At 41.0% G+C, this 16260-nt stretch overlaps 1 pseudogene; it reads left to right on the top strand.

The window, feature by feature from the left end:
• The first annotated feature begins 541 nt into the window (after positions 1-541).
• LOC119513819 lies at positions 542-11756 on the top strand (annotated as a pseudogene).
• The last annotated feature ends 4504 nt before the right edge of the window (positions 11757-16260 follow it).

Here is a 16260-nt window from a genome sequence, read left to right on the forward strand (position 1 = left end):
GAGAATACCGGAGCCGCTTCACCCGGAGCTGCTGCGCGGAGGAAGGAACGCCTGGAAATTCCGGGAAACAGCCGTAACGCTCTTGCTGATCAGTTACTGTCTCTCCCTTTGTGAAAGGGAGACATGAGAAAAGAAAGAAATCGCCGCTTGGGTTGCAGCCTTCATGTCCACTGGTCTGGTGCAAGATGAAGGAGTATGGGCCGGAGAGAAGAGCGGCACGAAGTTAGGCATTGCTTTTGGTGTTCTTTAATTTCGTTGTAGTAACGTATATAAAATTTGCCGTTTTAACCATTTTTAAGGGTGCAATTCTGTGGCATTCAGTATTTTTATAATGTTGTGATACCATCAATATCATCCGTTACCCAGTCTTCTCCATCACCCCAAATAAATTCTGTGCCCGTTAAACAAGAACTCCCCACCATCGCCTTCCCTGGTAACTGCTAATCCGTTTTCTGTCTCGATGCATATGCCCGTTCTAGATATTTCACATAGAATCATATGACATTCCTCTCTTTCTATGTGGCTTATTTCACTTAGCGTAATGTTCTCAAGGTCGGTGCCTACTGTAGCATGTATCAGCACTTCGTTGTTACGGGTGAATGATACTCCAGTCAGCATGCAGGCCACGTGTTGTTCATCCGTTCATTTGTTGCTGGACACTTGGATTGGTTCCGTTTGTTGGTATTGGGAATAATGCTGCTACAAATACATGTACGTGTGTCAGTTTGAGTCCTGGTTTTCAGTTCTTTTGGATACAGACCTAGGAGTGGAATTACTGGGTCACATGGTAATAGCCAAACCATTTGCCAGAGGCTACACTATTTTGCATTCCCACCGGAAGTGTATAAGGGTTCCAATTTCTCCCCATCCTAACCCACACTTCTTATTTTTAAAATAATAGCCATCCTAGTGGATGTGAAATGGTATCTCATTGTGGTTTTGATTTGCATTTCCTTATTGACTAATGATGTTGAGCATCTTTTCATGTGCTTATTGGCAATTTGCATATTTTTCTTGGAGAAATATCTATTCAAGTCATTTGCCCCCTTTTTATTTTGGGTCGTTTGTCATTTTGTTGTTGAGGTGTAAAAGTTGTATGTATTTTCTTGATATTAAACCCTTCTCATATATTATTTCCAAATGTTTTCTCCCATTCTGTGGATTGTCTTTTCACTTTTGTGATCGTATCTTTTGATGCACAAAAGTTTTTAATTTTGATGAAGTCCAACTTACCTATTTCTTCTTTTGCTTCTCATGCTTTGGACATCATATTTAAGAATCCATTCCCAAATCCAAGGTCCTGAAGATTTCCCCCCTGTGTTTTCTTCTTTCAGGTCTTGTGTTTACGTCATTGATCCATTTTATGTTAATTTTTGTATATGATGTGAGGTAGGAGTACAACTTTTGCAAGTAGATGTTTTCCCAGTAGCATTCCTTGAAGAGTCTATTCTTTCCTCATTGAATGGACTTGGCACGCTTGTCAAAAAGCAATTGGTCATAGAAGTGCAGGTTTATTCCTCGACTCTCCGTTCTATTCCATTCATCTATATATCTATCTTTATGCCAATACCACACAGTTTTGATTACTATTGCTTTATAGTAAGTTTTGAAATTGGGAAGTGTGAGTCCTTCAACTTTGTTTTTCTTTTCCAAGATGGTTTTAGCTTTGTGGGGGCCCTTGCAATTCCACGTGAATTTGAGGATTGGCTTTTCCATCTCTACAAAAAAAAAAAAAAAAAAAGCCTGCAGAATTTTGGTAGGGATTGCATTGAATCCACTTAGAGTAATACTGATACCTTAATAATAGTAATCTTCCAATCCATGAACACAGGATGTCTTTCCATTCTTGGAGGCCTTCTTTTACTTCTTTCAGCAATGTTTTGTAGTTTTCTGTGCACAAATCTTTTGCATCCTTGGTTAAATATATTCTTAGATATTTTATTCTTTTAAATGCTATTATAGATGAAACTGTTTTCCTAATTTTCTTTGTTTGTTCATTGCTGGTGTGTAGAAACACAACTGATTTTTGGGTGCTTGTCTTGTACCCTGTAACTTTGCCAAATTTGTTTATTAGCTCTGTTAGCTTTCCTGTTGATTCTTCTTGATTGTCTGTATGTAGGATCATGTTGTCTGTGAATAAAGATGGTTTCCTTCTTCCTTTCCAATTTGATTGCCTTTTACTTCTTTTTCTTGCCTAATTGCGCTCGCTAGAACTTCCAATATGGGGTTGAACAGCAGTGGTGAAAGTTTTCCTGATGTTAGGGGAAAAGTTTTAAGTTATTCACCGTATAGTATGCTGTTAGCTTGGGTTTTTCATAAATGCCCTTTACCAAGTTGAGGAAGTTCACTCCTAGTCCTAGAGTCTGAGGGCTATTACCATGAAAGAGTGCTGGATTTTGTCAAATGCCCATTCTCTGTCAACTGAGATAATCACATATTTTCCCCCTTTGTTCTATCAGCATGTTGCATTACATTGATTCGTTTTCTTATGGTGAACCACTCTTGCATCCCTGAGATAAATCCCACTTATTCATGATGTTTAATCCATTTACTATACTACTGGATTTGGTTGCAAGAATTTTGTTGAAGATTTTTGCATCTATATTCATAAGGGATACTGGTGTGCAATATTTTAAGTTGTCATATCTTTAAATGGATCAGGGTATCAGGGTAATGGCCTCATAGAATGAGTTAGGATGTAATCCCTCCTCTCATATTTTTTGGAAAAGTGTGAGAAGGATTGGTGTTAAATATTCCTCAATGTTTTGTTGAATTCAGCAGTTAAAACATCTGGTCCTGAATTTTTCTTTTTTGGGAGGCTTTTGATCACTGATTCAATCTCTTTATTTGTTATAGGCCTGTTGAGATTTTCTAATTCGATGTGCATCAGATTAGGTGATTTGTATGTTTCTAAGATTTTGCCCATTTCATCTAGGTTTTCTAATTTGTTGGCATATAATTTTTCATAGAACCCCCTTAGAATCCTTTTTATTTCTGTAAGGTTGGTAATAATGTCCCCACTTTCACTCCTGACTTCAGGTATTTATGTCTTCTCTCTCTTTTTCTTCATTGCTCTGGCTAAGGTTTGTCAATTTTATTGATCTTTTCAAAAAACCAACTTTTGCTTCTGTTGATTCTTTACTCTCTATTTCCTGTATCTCTGCTCTAATTTTTACTATTTCCTTCATGCTACTAATTTTGGGTGCAGTTTGCTCTTCTTGTTCCAATCTCTTTATGTGTGAAGTTAGGTTATTGATTTTTGATCTTTCTTCTTTTTTAACATAGGCATTCGGAGCTGTAACTTATTCTCTGAGCACTGTGTCTGCTGCGTCCCATTCATTTTGGTGTGTTGTGCTTTTGTTTGTGTTCCTCTCAAGATAGTTTCTAATTTCCCTTGTGATTTCTGCTTTGACTATTGATTGTTTCATAGTGTGTTGTTTAATTTCCACAAATTTGTAAATTCTCCACTTTTTCTTCTATTATTGATTTCTGGCTTTAGTCCATTGTGTTCCGAGAAGATATTTTCTATGATTTCGATCTTTTTAAATGTATTAAGATTTGATTTATCAACTAACATGTGGTCTATCCTGGAAAATGTTCCATGTGCACTTGAGAAGAGTGTGTGTTCTGCTGTTGTTGGGTGGAGTGTTCCATATTTGGCCATTAGATCTAATTGGTTAATAGTGTTGTTCAAGTCCTCTGTTTCCTTATTGATGTTGTGCTTAGATGTTCTATCAATTATTGAAAGTGTATGGAAGTTTCCAATTATTATTATAGTACTATATTTTTCTTCCTTAGATTCTGTCCATTTTTGCTTCATGTATTTTGGGGGCTCTGTTGTGAGGTACATATATGTTTGTGGTTTTTTTTAACTTATTTTTATTGTGAAATATAACATATGTACCAAAAAGTTATAACATTCAAAGTAGGATTTAAGGAGTAGTTATAGAGCAAATTTCAAAGAATGTTATGAGTTACAGTTCCATCTTTTCAGTTATTTCCTTCTTGTGAAGTATAACATATATACCAAAAGGTGATAACTTCCAAAGTACGACTGAACAAGTAATTATAGAGCAAATTTCCAAGAATGTTATGGGTTGTGGTTCCACAATTTCACTCATTTCCTTATTGTGAAATATAACATATTTACAGAAATGTCGTAACTTTCAAAGTATAATTTAACCAGTAGTTATAAAACAAATTTTGAAGGATGCTATATGTTACAGTCCCATGTCAGTTATTTCCTTCTAGCTATTCTAGTACCCCAGAGACTAAAATATATATTTATTTATTTATTTAAAGATTCAGTATTTGTAATCCTTTGTTAAATCCTATCTTGTCAGTTGCTACCCCTCTCTTTCATTTGATCACTGTCTCAATTCTCACGGATATCTGGGCAGTAACAATGTGTGCTGGTTTGAATGTACTATGTCCCCCAAAACACCATGTTCTTTGAGGCAGTCCTGTGGGGGCAGATGCATTAGTGTTCATTAGGTTGGAACCTATTGGTTCAGTGTTTCTACGGAAATGTGACTCAATCAATGGTGGGCGAAACCTTTCATTGCATTATTTCCATGGAAGTGCTGCCCCACCCATTCAGGGTGGGTCTTTATTGGATCACTGGAGTACTTTAAAAAGAGCTACACAGGCCCAGAAGCAGAGCAGCTGCAGCTAAGAGAGGACAAAACACCCCAAGAGCAACACTTTGGAGAACGCCATTTTGAAAGGCAACCTGGGAGCAAGCAGATGCCAGCCACGTGCCTTCCGAACTAACAGAGGTTTTCCAGTCACCAATGGCCATCCATCAGTGAAGGTAACCTGTTGTTGATGCCTTACCTTGGACACTTAATGGCCTTCAGACTATAACTCTGTAACCAAATAAACCCCCTTTATAAGAGCCAATCCATTTCTGGTATTTTGCATAATGTCAGCATTAGCAAACCAGAACACCACTCTAACTTAATCATATTGAAAAGTGTGTTTGATATTATGGGGAAGGGGGCTGCATCTGGCTGATGTTCTTGGAAAGGTTGTTGCTTCAGGGTTTTGGGACTTATATGGCATAGGAACACTCTGGGGGATTTAAGTTTCTGAAAAGTAAACTCAGTGAGAGAAACTTTTATACAGTCTCAGATAGGGACCTGGGTATTCTTTAGTATTTTGGGAACTACTGTTGGTAAGGGCTTGGCTTACTGTGGGCACTTGGCTGGAGCTTGCATATGAAGAAACCTGCAGGATAGCCTCTCGACTCCACTTGAAATCGCTTAGCCACTGAAACCTTATTTTGTTACCTTTCTTTTCCCCCTTTTGGTCAAAAAGTCATTCTCACTCCCTCGAAGCCAGGGCCAGGCTCATTCCTGGGAGTCATGTCCCATGTGGCCAGGGAGATTCACTCCCCTTGGAGTCATGTCCCTCATAGAGGGACAGGTCAATGAATTTATCTGCAGAGTTGGGCTTAGAGAGAGAAAGGCCACATCTGAGTGACCAAAGAGGTTCCCTGGAGGTGCCTCTTAGGTGTCATCTCAGTTGATGCAGAAAAGTCATTTGACAATTCCAGCACCCTTTCCTGATAAAAACACTTCAAAAGACAGGAATAGAAGGGAACTTTCTGAACATGATAATGAACATATGTGAAAAACCCACACCTAACATCATACTCAATGTATGGTGACTGAAAGACTAAAAGCTTATTCCTGCTTTTTCTTTCCCTCTATTTTCCTCTCTTCCTAGACTCTCTCAAACCTATAACCAGCTTTCTGTTTTTCTTCTTTCCTGTCTTTTAAGCCATGCATTATAACTTTGAAAGTGGAAAAAGATAAAGACAGAAATTGGCAGAATGGATAAAAAAAAATGACCAACAATTTCCTGTTTTTATGAGATTCAACTTAAATTCTGATACAAATAGGTTGAAAGTGAAAATATGGAAAAATATCCCGTGCAAATAGTAACCAAAAGAGAGCTGAGAAGCTACATTAATATTAGATAAAATAGCCTTAAGTTGAACATCAATATGATGCAGCCCCCTTCCTCATAATGTGACACCCCTTTTCAATATGAACAAGTTAGGGTGGTCACTGCCCAGATATCCCTTAAGACTGAGAAATTGATCAAATGAGCAAGAGGAGAAGCAACTGACGAGATAGGACTTAACAAAGGATTATGAATATTGAAACTTTATATAAATAAATATATATAGATAGATGCTAAGGTATTAGAATAGCTAGAAGGAAATAACTGAAATGGTGGAACTGTAACCCATAACATTCTTTGAAATTTGCTCTGTAACTACTTGTTAAATTGTACTTTGAAAGTTATCACTGTTTTGAACATATGTTAAATTTCACAATAAAAGATGTATTAAAAAATAGCTTTAAGTAAAAAACTGTCATAAAAGACAAAGAAGAACACTAAATATTTAAAAAGAGTCAATTCAACATGAAGATTTAACAATTATAAACATATATGCCCCTGTGCCAGTTTGGCTGTATTACGTCCCCAAAATGCCATGTTCTTTGGTGCCATCTTGTGGGGGTCGATGTATTAGTGTTGATTAGGTTGGAACCTTTGGATTAGGTTGTTTCCATGCCGATGTGACCCACCCAACTGTGGGTAATACCTTTGATTAGATACTTTCATGGAGGTGTGCCCCCCCCCCCCATTCAGCATGGGTCTTGATTAGTTTACTGGGGCCCTGTAACAGCTCAGACAGAAGGAGCCCAGTGCTGCTGCAGCCAGGACAGGCATTTAGGAGACAGCCATTGAAAGCAGACTTTTGCTGACACTTTGTCCCAGAGAAGCTAAGAGAGGACAAATGTCCCAAGAGCAACATTTTGAAGAATGCACAGGACCTGAGAGAGGAGCTGGAACACAACCCAGGATCAGCGGACGCCAGCCCCATGCCTTCCCAGCTGACAGAGGCTTTCCGGATGCCATTGGCCTTCCTTCGGTGAAGGTATACTTGTGTTGATGCCTTAGTTTGGACATTTTCATGGCCTTCAGACTGTAAATTTGTCACCAAATAAGCCCCCTTTATAAAAGCCAATCCATTTCTAATATTTTGCATAATGGCAGCATTAGCAAACCGGAATAGCCCCTAACAACAGAGCTCCCAAATATATGAAGAAAACATTGACAGAATTGAAGGGAGAAATAGACAACTCTATATTCTTAGCAGGAGACTGCAATACTGCACTGTCAGTAACAGATGGACCATCTAACAGAAGATTAGTAAGGAAAGAGAGTTTACTTGAACAATATGATAAATCAACTGGACGTAACAGACATTTACAGAACTCTCCACTCAACAACAGCAAAATACACGTTCTTCTCAAGTGTACATGGATCGTTCTCCAGGAACAGACCACATGTTAGGACACAAGATCAGTCTCAATAGAGTTAAAAAAGTGAAATCATAAAAAGAATCTTCTGTGACTATAATGGAAAGAAGCTAGAAATCAATGACAGAGGGAAACCTGAAAACTGACAAATATGTGGAAATTAAACAATACACTCTTTAAAACCCGACGGATCGGTGGGGCTGGAGACAGAGAGCTGCCCCTGCCACCACCGACAGGGAGACCTTGTTCCGAGTCCCGTTTTTAGTGCTCTAATGTCCCAACCTGAGGCTGAAGAAGCCCCCCTGGGTGCACTTCCAGCAGCTGTGACAGTGGACGCCCTGGAGGTGGTGTCCTCCTTCCCCACCACCGGAGGAGTAACTGATGGTGCCTCTGTGGAGCCTCCAGGTGTCGGCTCCGTGGCTGGTGAACACGGGCATCAGTGGCCAGTGGCCTTCCCTGCCTGCAGAGTAAGTGGACGACGCATTACGGCAGGATTTGCCTCCAGCTTTCAGTTTACAATGGGAGGTTTAGGAGTCACAATCCTGGATTGATCCAATGTACCAAACATTCCAAAACTCAATAGACGTCTCCTGCTGCTCATTGGATCCGTCTTTGTCCCATCAAGCGTCTTCATGGCTCGAGTGTTGGTGAGAATGAGACGGCCAGGCTGTCTGTTGGGTTAGGGCACATTTGAGGAGAAATTAGTGGATACTGGATTTGCTCCTGTTAATGAAGTTTTAAAGGCTGCACCAATCCTCTAATATGAAATGTGGAAGAAAAAAAAAGAGGATGAAAAGCAGCAGAGGAAGACGCATGCAGTGAAAACAGAAGGCTTATTAAAGCTTGGACTAGAATTTCTTCTTGATAGTATCAGAGAGACAATCTTATGATGGTATTTTTTCCTGCTGACCTATGCTAGCATAGCAATGATGTGAAATGGCATTTTCTTTTCAGTTTCTTATTTCTAGAAGGAATCAAACTCCCTTTCTATACCTATAATATTGAACAAAGTGATTTTTTTTACAACTCCCTTAACATTTTTTGGAGATGGAAGTTCTGATTTTCAGAAATTAATGTAAAATCAAGAAGCAAGATCCCGTAACCTGGATGTCTGATTAGCTTTACCTGTGGTACTTTGCCTTTAAACAGAGAGTGCAATAGGACATTATTTCAGGTTTGTGTGTAAGATTGTTTCCTGAACAAAAAGGGAGCAGAAATCAGTAATTTTCTAATAAAAAAAAAAAATTCCAGTGGGTCAAAGAAGAAATCACAACGGATATTAAGAAATATCTTGAGGCAAATGAAAATGAAAACAGAACATACCCAGACTTACGGGATGCAGCAGAGGCAGTGCTCGGAAATCCATAGCTACGAATGCTCACGTCAAAAGAGAGAAGTAACCTAATCTCCACCTGGAGGACCTAGAAAAAGAACAAACTAAACCCAAAGTGAGCACAAGAAGGGAAATAATAATGTTTAGAGTGGAGAACAAGTGAGATAGACAGTAGAAAAATAGAAAAAAAAAAAAAATCCCTCCAGCACCTTCTGCTGGCAGAACAGAAATGTGGTTTCAAAGTTCTAGCTTGAGAATCCACAAAGCAGAATACAGAAAGGTGGCCTGAAAGATAAGAAATAATAACCACTTCCCTCCAACATTGACTCCGGAGAGGAGAGGATGAGTGGTTTGCAGATAGTAGGACCGTGCTCCTTTCCAGTGCAAAGTTTGAAAAATCATGTGGTGTCTGTGAGTCCACTGTGGCCAGAATGAGCCGTGTCCCTTGCTTTAGAGGCCCACAGGGAGTTTCTCTCAACTTACAGAGTCTCTTTCCTAAGTGTAGGCGGGTGTCAGCGTGAACAAAGGTGAGGCAACCAAGTAGGCAGAGACCCAAGGGGTGGAGAATTTGAGAGTTTAGATGAGGGACAGCAAACCACAGGTCTCAGGTCAAATCCAGCCCTCCACCTGTTGTTGTCTTTGTTGTTGTTTAATCTTCTAAGGTCTCTGCCCACATTTATTTGTCCCACTGGGGAATGGCATGAGAAGAAGCAAGCGTGCAAGAGAAATAGGAGAAAGGCTTGCAGCGTTCACCTTGCCTGGGCTGCAGTGCTGCTCTGTGAATGTCCAGAATGGCCACCCGAAGTCATCTGGGAGAGCTGCTGCCTGGGATTTTACCTCTGAAAGAACTGGGGAGATTCAAAGCATGGGAAGTCTGAGGTCCAAGGACAATGTGCCCGCGAGATCGCCGCCCAAGAACAGGAAATCTCGTCCACTACCGTGCCACTTCCTACCGGCCTGACCCTCAGAAGTAGTCTTTGCCTTCCACTTTCAGAGACTTCCTGTAGACTCCACCTGACTTTGGGGCAGAGATCCAACGATGTGCTCAGCACTCGGAGAAAGCATATGATACACATGGCTTATATTTACATAGGGCTTTACCATAGAGTTCATCCCCTTGATCTTCTAAGTCCTATCACTTTGCTGTTGAGTTGTAGGGGTTCTTTGTATATTCTGGATATTAAACCCTTATCAAGCATATGGTTTGCAACTATTTCTTCCCATTCTGGAGGTTGTCTTTTCGCTTGCTTGATAATGTCCTTTGATGTACAAAAGTTTTTCATTTTTCTGAAGTCCATTTATCTAGTTTTTTCTTTTGTGGCTCATGCTTTGGTGCCGTATCTAAGAAATCACTGCCAAATACAAGATCATGAAGGTTTTCCCTTATGTTTTCTTCTAAGGGCCTTATGGAATCAGCTCTCATGTTGAGGACCTTAATCCATGCTCATTTGAGTATCTGGTGTGAAGCAGGGGTCTGGCTTCATTCTTTTATTGTAACGCAGCCACACCCACTCGATTACGCGTGGCCTGTGAACGTCTTCCTGTGACAACGCAGAACCGTTCCAACAGGAGGCCGTATGACCCACAGCACCCAAGTGTGGTATCTATTATGGGTAATATTTTATGCGACTAATGAGGTTTCTTTTCTTCAAATAAGGAAATGAGTTGCCACACAAGCCGACACATTCAAGAAGTGAAAGCGGCTGCCGTCTCACCTGTCTGCTGTGGGGCAGAAGCCGCACCTGCCACTGCTCCACCCTGACTCCTCCTTCAGCTTCGACTCCTGAACCAGAATGAACCTCCAAAGGCTTTTCTCTGATTCCATGAATTGGATTAAAAAAAAAAAAATTAGAATTACTGATTAAAAAAAAAAATCATCTAATGATATCAATTTAGATCTAGCATCATTGAACTGTTTGCAGTCATCTTTCCACGATGGAACTCACACATTAAGAACTATCGTGATTCCCGCGGGACCCACGGAGGAGGCGCCCACGGCTCTGGGACTACTCAGGCCACGTCCAGCACGGCAGGGGTGACGTCGTCAACACGGCAATGTGAACAGCTGCTGAAAACTCCTCTCCAGGGATTCAACGAGAAAAAGGACAATTCTGAATTGTTTGAAACTCTGGAGGAGGGCATGGACTGGAGAAGGACCCTGCAGATGCTGAACTGAAGAAAGAGAAGAAACATCAGGCAGGAATCATCCGTCCCGACCAGCCGGTCCTCTCCCCTCCCCATCACTGGGTCTCAGCATGGAAAGGCACAGAATCAGCAGGCTGGACCCTCCCACCAGGGACACAGACTTAAGAATCTCTCACAGCAGTGAGACATACCCCCACTGTGTGAAGATTTGGGGGACAGGAGGACATCTCAAGGCCCAGGTCAGTGAGGGTCAAAGAGACTGAGAAATCGTGGACAGAGACTGTTTCCAGCCCCGGGTCTGTGACCCTTCCCCAAGCCTTCAGGGAAGCAGCAGCCGGCAACCATTTTCTTGCCTTGCGGATGGCTGGAGTACGGGGTCAGGGGAAGGCCTCTGCCACAGGTGGAGCCCCACATCGAGCCCGATTTTGGCCGGCGAAGTGAGGGCATAGGAATCCCATAGTTTCAGCTCAACTGTGTGGACACAGCCTGTGCTCCGAGGCAAAGCAGCCTCTGAGGACGATTAAGTTACCGAACAGCATCATCTGCTGGACAGTCCGGAAAGTGCACGGGAATAAAATCCCTTTAAAAAGATGCTCCAGACCCTTTTTAAGACCACAGGAGCTGGTCTAAACGCTCTACACAGAAACCCAGCCCAGTTTTGGCTGAGAAATATGGACAACTCAACTGTCAGTTGGAAAACGGAGCACCCCAGAAGCCAGCAGATCTACATTACCGCACACAGTGAACGTGCTGGGGTGCCCAGTGCCTACCTCCCATCCCCGTGGCAACCAACCAACATCATTATACGTCTTAACGCCGCAAAACTCTGCTAAGGTGTCAAAAACACTGTCACCCAGAGCGTTTCTTCATACAAGAGTATTATTAGGAGAATCAAATGGTGATATTTTGCGTATTTCCATTGCCAACTCACGCCATGGACTGTCTGTGCCTCTTGATTATTGGAAATGGAGTCGTTAGTGCCTTTGAATCTAATCAAAGTAGAAAACCAATTGTAAAAGCCCATTTTTAAGTTCTGTTTCTCAAGAACCACTCCTGGTACTAAGCTGTATTAGTCAGGGTTCTTTAGGAAAACAGAACCAACAGGAGATATTTGTAAATACAAGTCTTTATAAAAGTATCTCACGCTACTGTGGGTGTGCACAAGTCCAAATTCCATAGGGCAGGCAGCGAACTGGCGACTCCAATGAAGGTGTTCAGTGAATTCCTCAGGAAACGCTTTGCTGGCCAGCCAAAGAAGTGAAGGTTCTCTCTTTCTCCATTAAGAGTCCTCAACTGATTGGATTAAATGCAGCTGGTTGATTCTCTCATTGTGGAAGACACCCTTTGTTGATGTAATCAGCCACAGATGCAGTCGATTGACCAATGATTTAATAAACCAGACTTCTGGTTTATTAACCAGCCACAATTGTCCTTGCTGTAACAGTTAGGTCAGTGCTTGCTTGACCAGACACCTGGGCACTGTCACCTGGCCAAGCTGACACGTGAACCCAACCATGACACTGCCTAAAAAATCATGACGTTGAGACAGCCCATGGTTGATTACGTACGATGTATGGATGAAAGCAATCTGAGATTTGAAAAGAAAAGGTAATAAAGTTAAAAACCACAAAGCTAAAATTGAACTACTTGGAGCTGCTGTTCACAAGTACAGCATAGCACTGAGGATCCCTAATACGGGGATAACTCCGACTTGGAGCCTGTGGATCGGGTGCTGCAAAGCACTTGGAGAAGTCAGTCAAGCTGCACCCGCTCTCTGCTGAGGGCCCACCACGATCAGCATCTTCACAGTGATGCTCTAGGGTTTTCAGTCAGTGTGTTCAAGTGTAACATTTCACATCTCAGGGCCACAACCTTTTTTTCCAACTGACTTACTGTTTCTTATCTTAAAAAATAATTGTAGACGGAAATCAATGATAATGTTGTTTGGCAGAAGAATTAATAAAAATCTTTGATTCAGACAGTTTTTGGGGTGCATTAAATGTTCTTAAAGAAATTGGACCTCTTATCCTGCCCCAATTACAAAAACAGTGGAACAAACAAAATAGTAGAACCACAAAATATAAGGTTTTGTGTGTTTCACAGCAACCACACTTTCCAATATTTAACCTTAACGTACTAATCCAGTGACAGCTAGCCTTCTCATATGCTTAATTATGAGCTTACTAAATAATGAAAAAAAATCACTTTAAGGCTCAAATCAATATCTGAGCTCATTGAGACTTTTAAATAATCTTCCTCTTTAAGTGGAGATGTGTAACTTGATGGACAAATGTCCTCTGTTCACCTGCACCATCTCTCATCGTGTTACCCCAGGGCCTTTTAGTGAATTACACACCCCAGTCACAGGAGTTCACAATCTTGCTTGGAAGTATTTTCATTCACACTTACCCAGAGCGCACAGTTGCATATTAAAAGGATAGGAAAAAGAATTATTTATGGGATAAATCTTTAGCATTATTCTTAATTTTTATCTAGTTCATTTCATGAAGAAATCAGCTTTTTGCTCCCATTTGGACCAGTTTGCCTCTAAAAATTTAATTATACCAAGAAAGGATATAATTCCTCTTATGCTCACTTTGACAAATGTGTGTCTTATATGCACAGATAACCCAAATGTCAAATATTTTATCTTGGCTTAGATGGGGGAAAAAATAGTCTAAAAAGCTGGGAAAAGAGAATTCTATGTTGAAGTCCTTAAATAATTAAGTGTTATCAATGTTTCATTTACAGGAGACTATAGGTAATTCCTGTGTGCTTTGAGAGAACTATAATTTCAAATTCATTTGGATATATATCAGAAAAAGTTGTTTTCAAAATAAACTGGGGAGTGTAAAAATACAATTGAGACATTAAAAAAGAGAGTGAATGTTGCTAGCTCTGACGGATGAGGATGGTGGAGTAAGGGGCATCAGGGCCCTGTCCCCCCACAACCCTGAACATCCAGCCAGAACTGCAGACACATCTTCTCAAAGCTCCAGAAAACAGTCAAAGGGCAGCAGGGACAGGGCGAGGGTGCTAGGGTCTCGTGGGCTCTGGTCCTGGTGCCAGAGGGAGCAGAGTGGCTCTCCCAAGCCGGGAGTGTATGTCTGGCCCCATCTGCCTGGTGGTGACCTCAGGGACTCGCTGTCCCAGATCTTTCCCTGTTTGTAGACTGCAGCTTGCAGAGCTCTCCCAAAGAATGTTCTGGGAGAGCAGCCGAGTGGCTCCTGAGGCTGGGATTGCTGGACATGCAGTGCAGTGCCCGGGGCTGTGAAGACACTATTCCAAGAGAAGGGGGGACATTCGTGACCAAGTAAACAAGACAAGAAGCATGTGCAGAAAGCATCGGGGGCTCCCACACTTTGGAGAAGCCCTGAAGGAAAGCAGTCCCACGGGCCAATCTTCTTTTTTCTTGCTTTTTTTTTCTGTTAGCTCCTGGCATTCAAGGAAATGCCAGATATAAACTTAAGAAACAGGCACCTCGGCCTAAATTCCAGCAACACATTAAAATATCAAAATGTCCAGGTTTCAACAAAAGAAACAACATACAAAGAAACAGGAAGTGATGGTTCAGACAAAGGAGAAGATTAAAGCATCAAACGCTGTCAATGAGGAGGACCCAACCTGGGACATACCAGACACAGATTTTTAAAACTGGTCCTAAGTATGCTCAAAGAGCTAAAGGAAAACTGGACAAAGAACTAAACAACAGATGAAAACAAAGAGAATAACAGTAGAAAGATGGAAATAATGAAAAGGCACCAACGAGAGCTGAAGACCATGGTACCAGAAATTTAAAATTCCTTGGAGGGGTTGAACAGCAGAGTGGAGCTGGCAGAAGAAAGAATCAGTGAACTTGAAGATAAAGACAATGGAAATCATCCAGTTGAGGAGCAGAAGGAAGAAAGAATGAAGAAAAGTGAACAAGTCTGAGGAACCCATGGGAGACTATCAAGTGTACCAATCCAGGCACTGTGGAAATCCCAGGAGAAGAGAGAGAATATTCAAAGAAATAATAGCTGAAAACTTCCTAAATCTAATGAGACATGACTACACATCCAAGATGCTCAAAGAACTGCACACTGTATAAGCCTAAATAGACCCATGCTGCAGCATAGTATAATCAAACCATCAGAACACAAACACAGGGAGTGAATTCTGAAAGCTGCAAGACAGAAGTGATGTCATGTACAAAGGAGCTTCAGTAAGATTAAGAGCTGATTTCTCATCAGAAATCATGGAGGCAGGAAAGCAGTGGGAAGACATTTAAAGAGCTGAAAGCAAAATAAAAACAAAAACAAACACAAAAAAACTAAACAAGAGTTCTGTATCTGGCAAAATTGTCCTTCAAAAATGAGGGAGAGTAAGACATTCTCAGGTAAAAGCTAAGGACGCTCACCAGCACTAGGCTGACCCTACAAGACATGGTAAAGAGAGTTCTGGAGATTGAAAGTAAAGGACACCAGACAGTAGATCAAAGCCTCAGGAAGAAAGAAAGATCTCTGGTAAAGACAAGGAGTAATGACAGGGGTAAATACAAATGCCAGTAACAATGTGTTTTGGTTTGTAACTCCACTTTTTACTTTCTGCAGGATCTAAAAGGCAAATGCATAAAATGTAGTTGATAATCAATGGTTTTGGACTCATAATGTGTAAACATGTAATTGTGACAACTACATAAAGGTGGGCAGATGGAGGAGCAGAGGAATATAGTTTATGTAGACTACCAAAAGTTAAATTGGCACCAAAGCAAACAAGATTGTTAAATTTATGCTCCATGGTAATATAAAGAAAATATCAGAGACTAAGCAAGCTCCAAGGGACAGAAATTGGAGCACAGATTGCCAGGGGCAATGGGGAGTCTGCATATGGGTGTAGGGTTTCTGTTTGAGGAGATGGAAAGTTCTAGTAATGGAAGGTGGGGAGGGCACCTTGGCATAGGGAATGTGATGAATCCCACCAAGTGGCATGTGTGGGAGGGGTAGAGACGGGGAAGTTTATGTTGTGCATATGTTCCTGCAAAAGAAAGAGCCACTAAAGAGACAATTACATGCAAGACTTAATAAGGACTTGGATCTAATAATGGAGAAGGCCCAAAAGGGCATTATTGGGACATATGAAAAAATTGGAATATAGACTATAAGCTCTTAATCAGTGTTAAATTTCTTGAACTTGATAACTGCACTTGTGGTGGAGGCATAAGTGAATATCCTTGTCCTTAGGAAATGTACATGGCAGAATTAAGTGTTCAAGTTGCAAAATGTGGCAAAATGTTAAAAATGGAGAATCCTGGTATTTGGAGGTGAGGGGGTAGGAGGATGCTGTGGTTCTCTGTATGGGGTTTATATTATTTTTGTAACTGTCCTGTAAGTTTGAAAGTTTTCCAAAATAAAATAGTTTAAAGTTAAAGAAAAAAAAAAAAGTGAGAGAGAAGTATTTTTTAAG

Source organism: Choloepus didactylus, chromosome 18 (assembly GCF_015220235.1).
Source record: "Choloepus didactylus isolate mChoDid1 chromosome 18, mChoDid1.pri, whole genome shotgun sequence".
In the NCBI taxonomy this organism is placed as follows: Eukaryota; Metazoa; Chordata; class Mammalia; order Pilosa; family Megalonychidae; genus Choloepus; species Choloepus didactylus.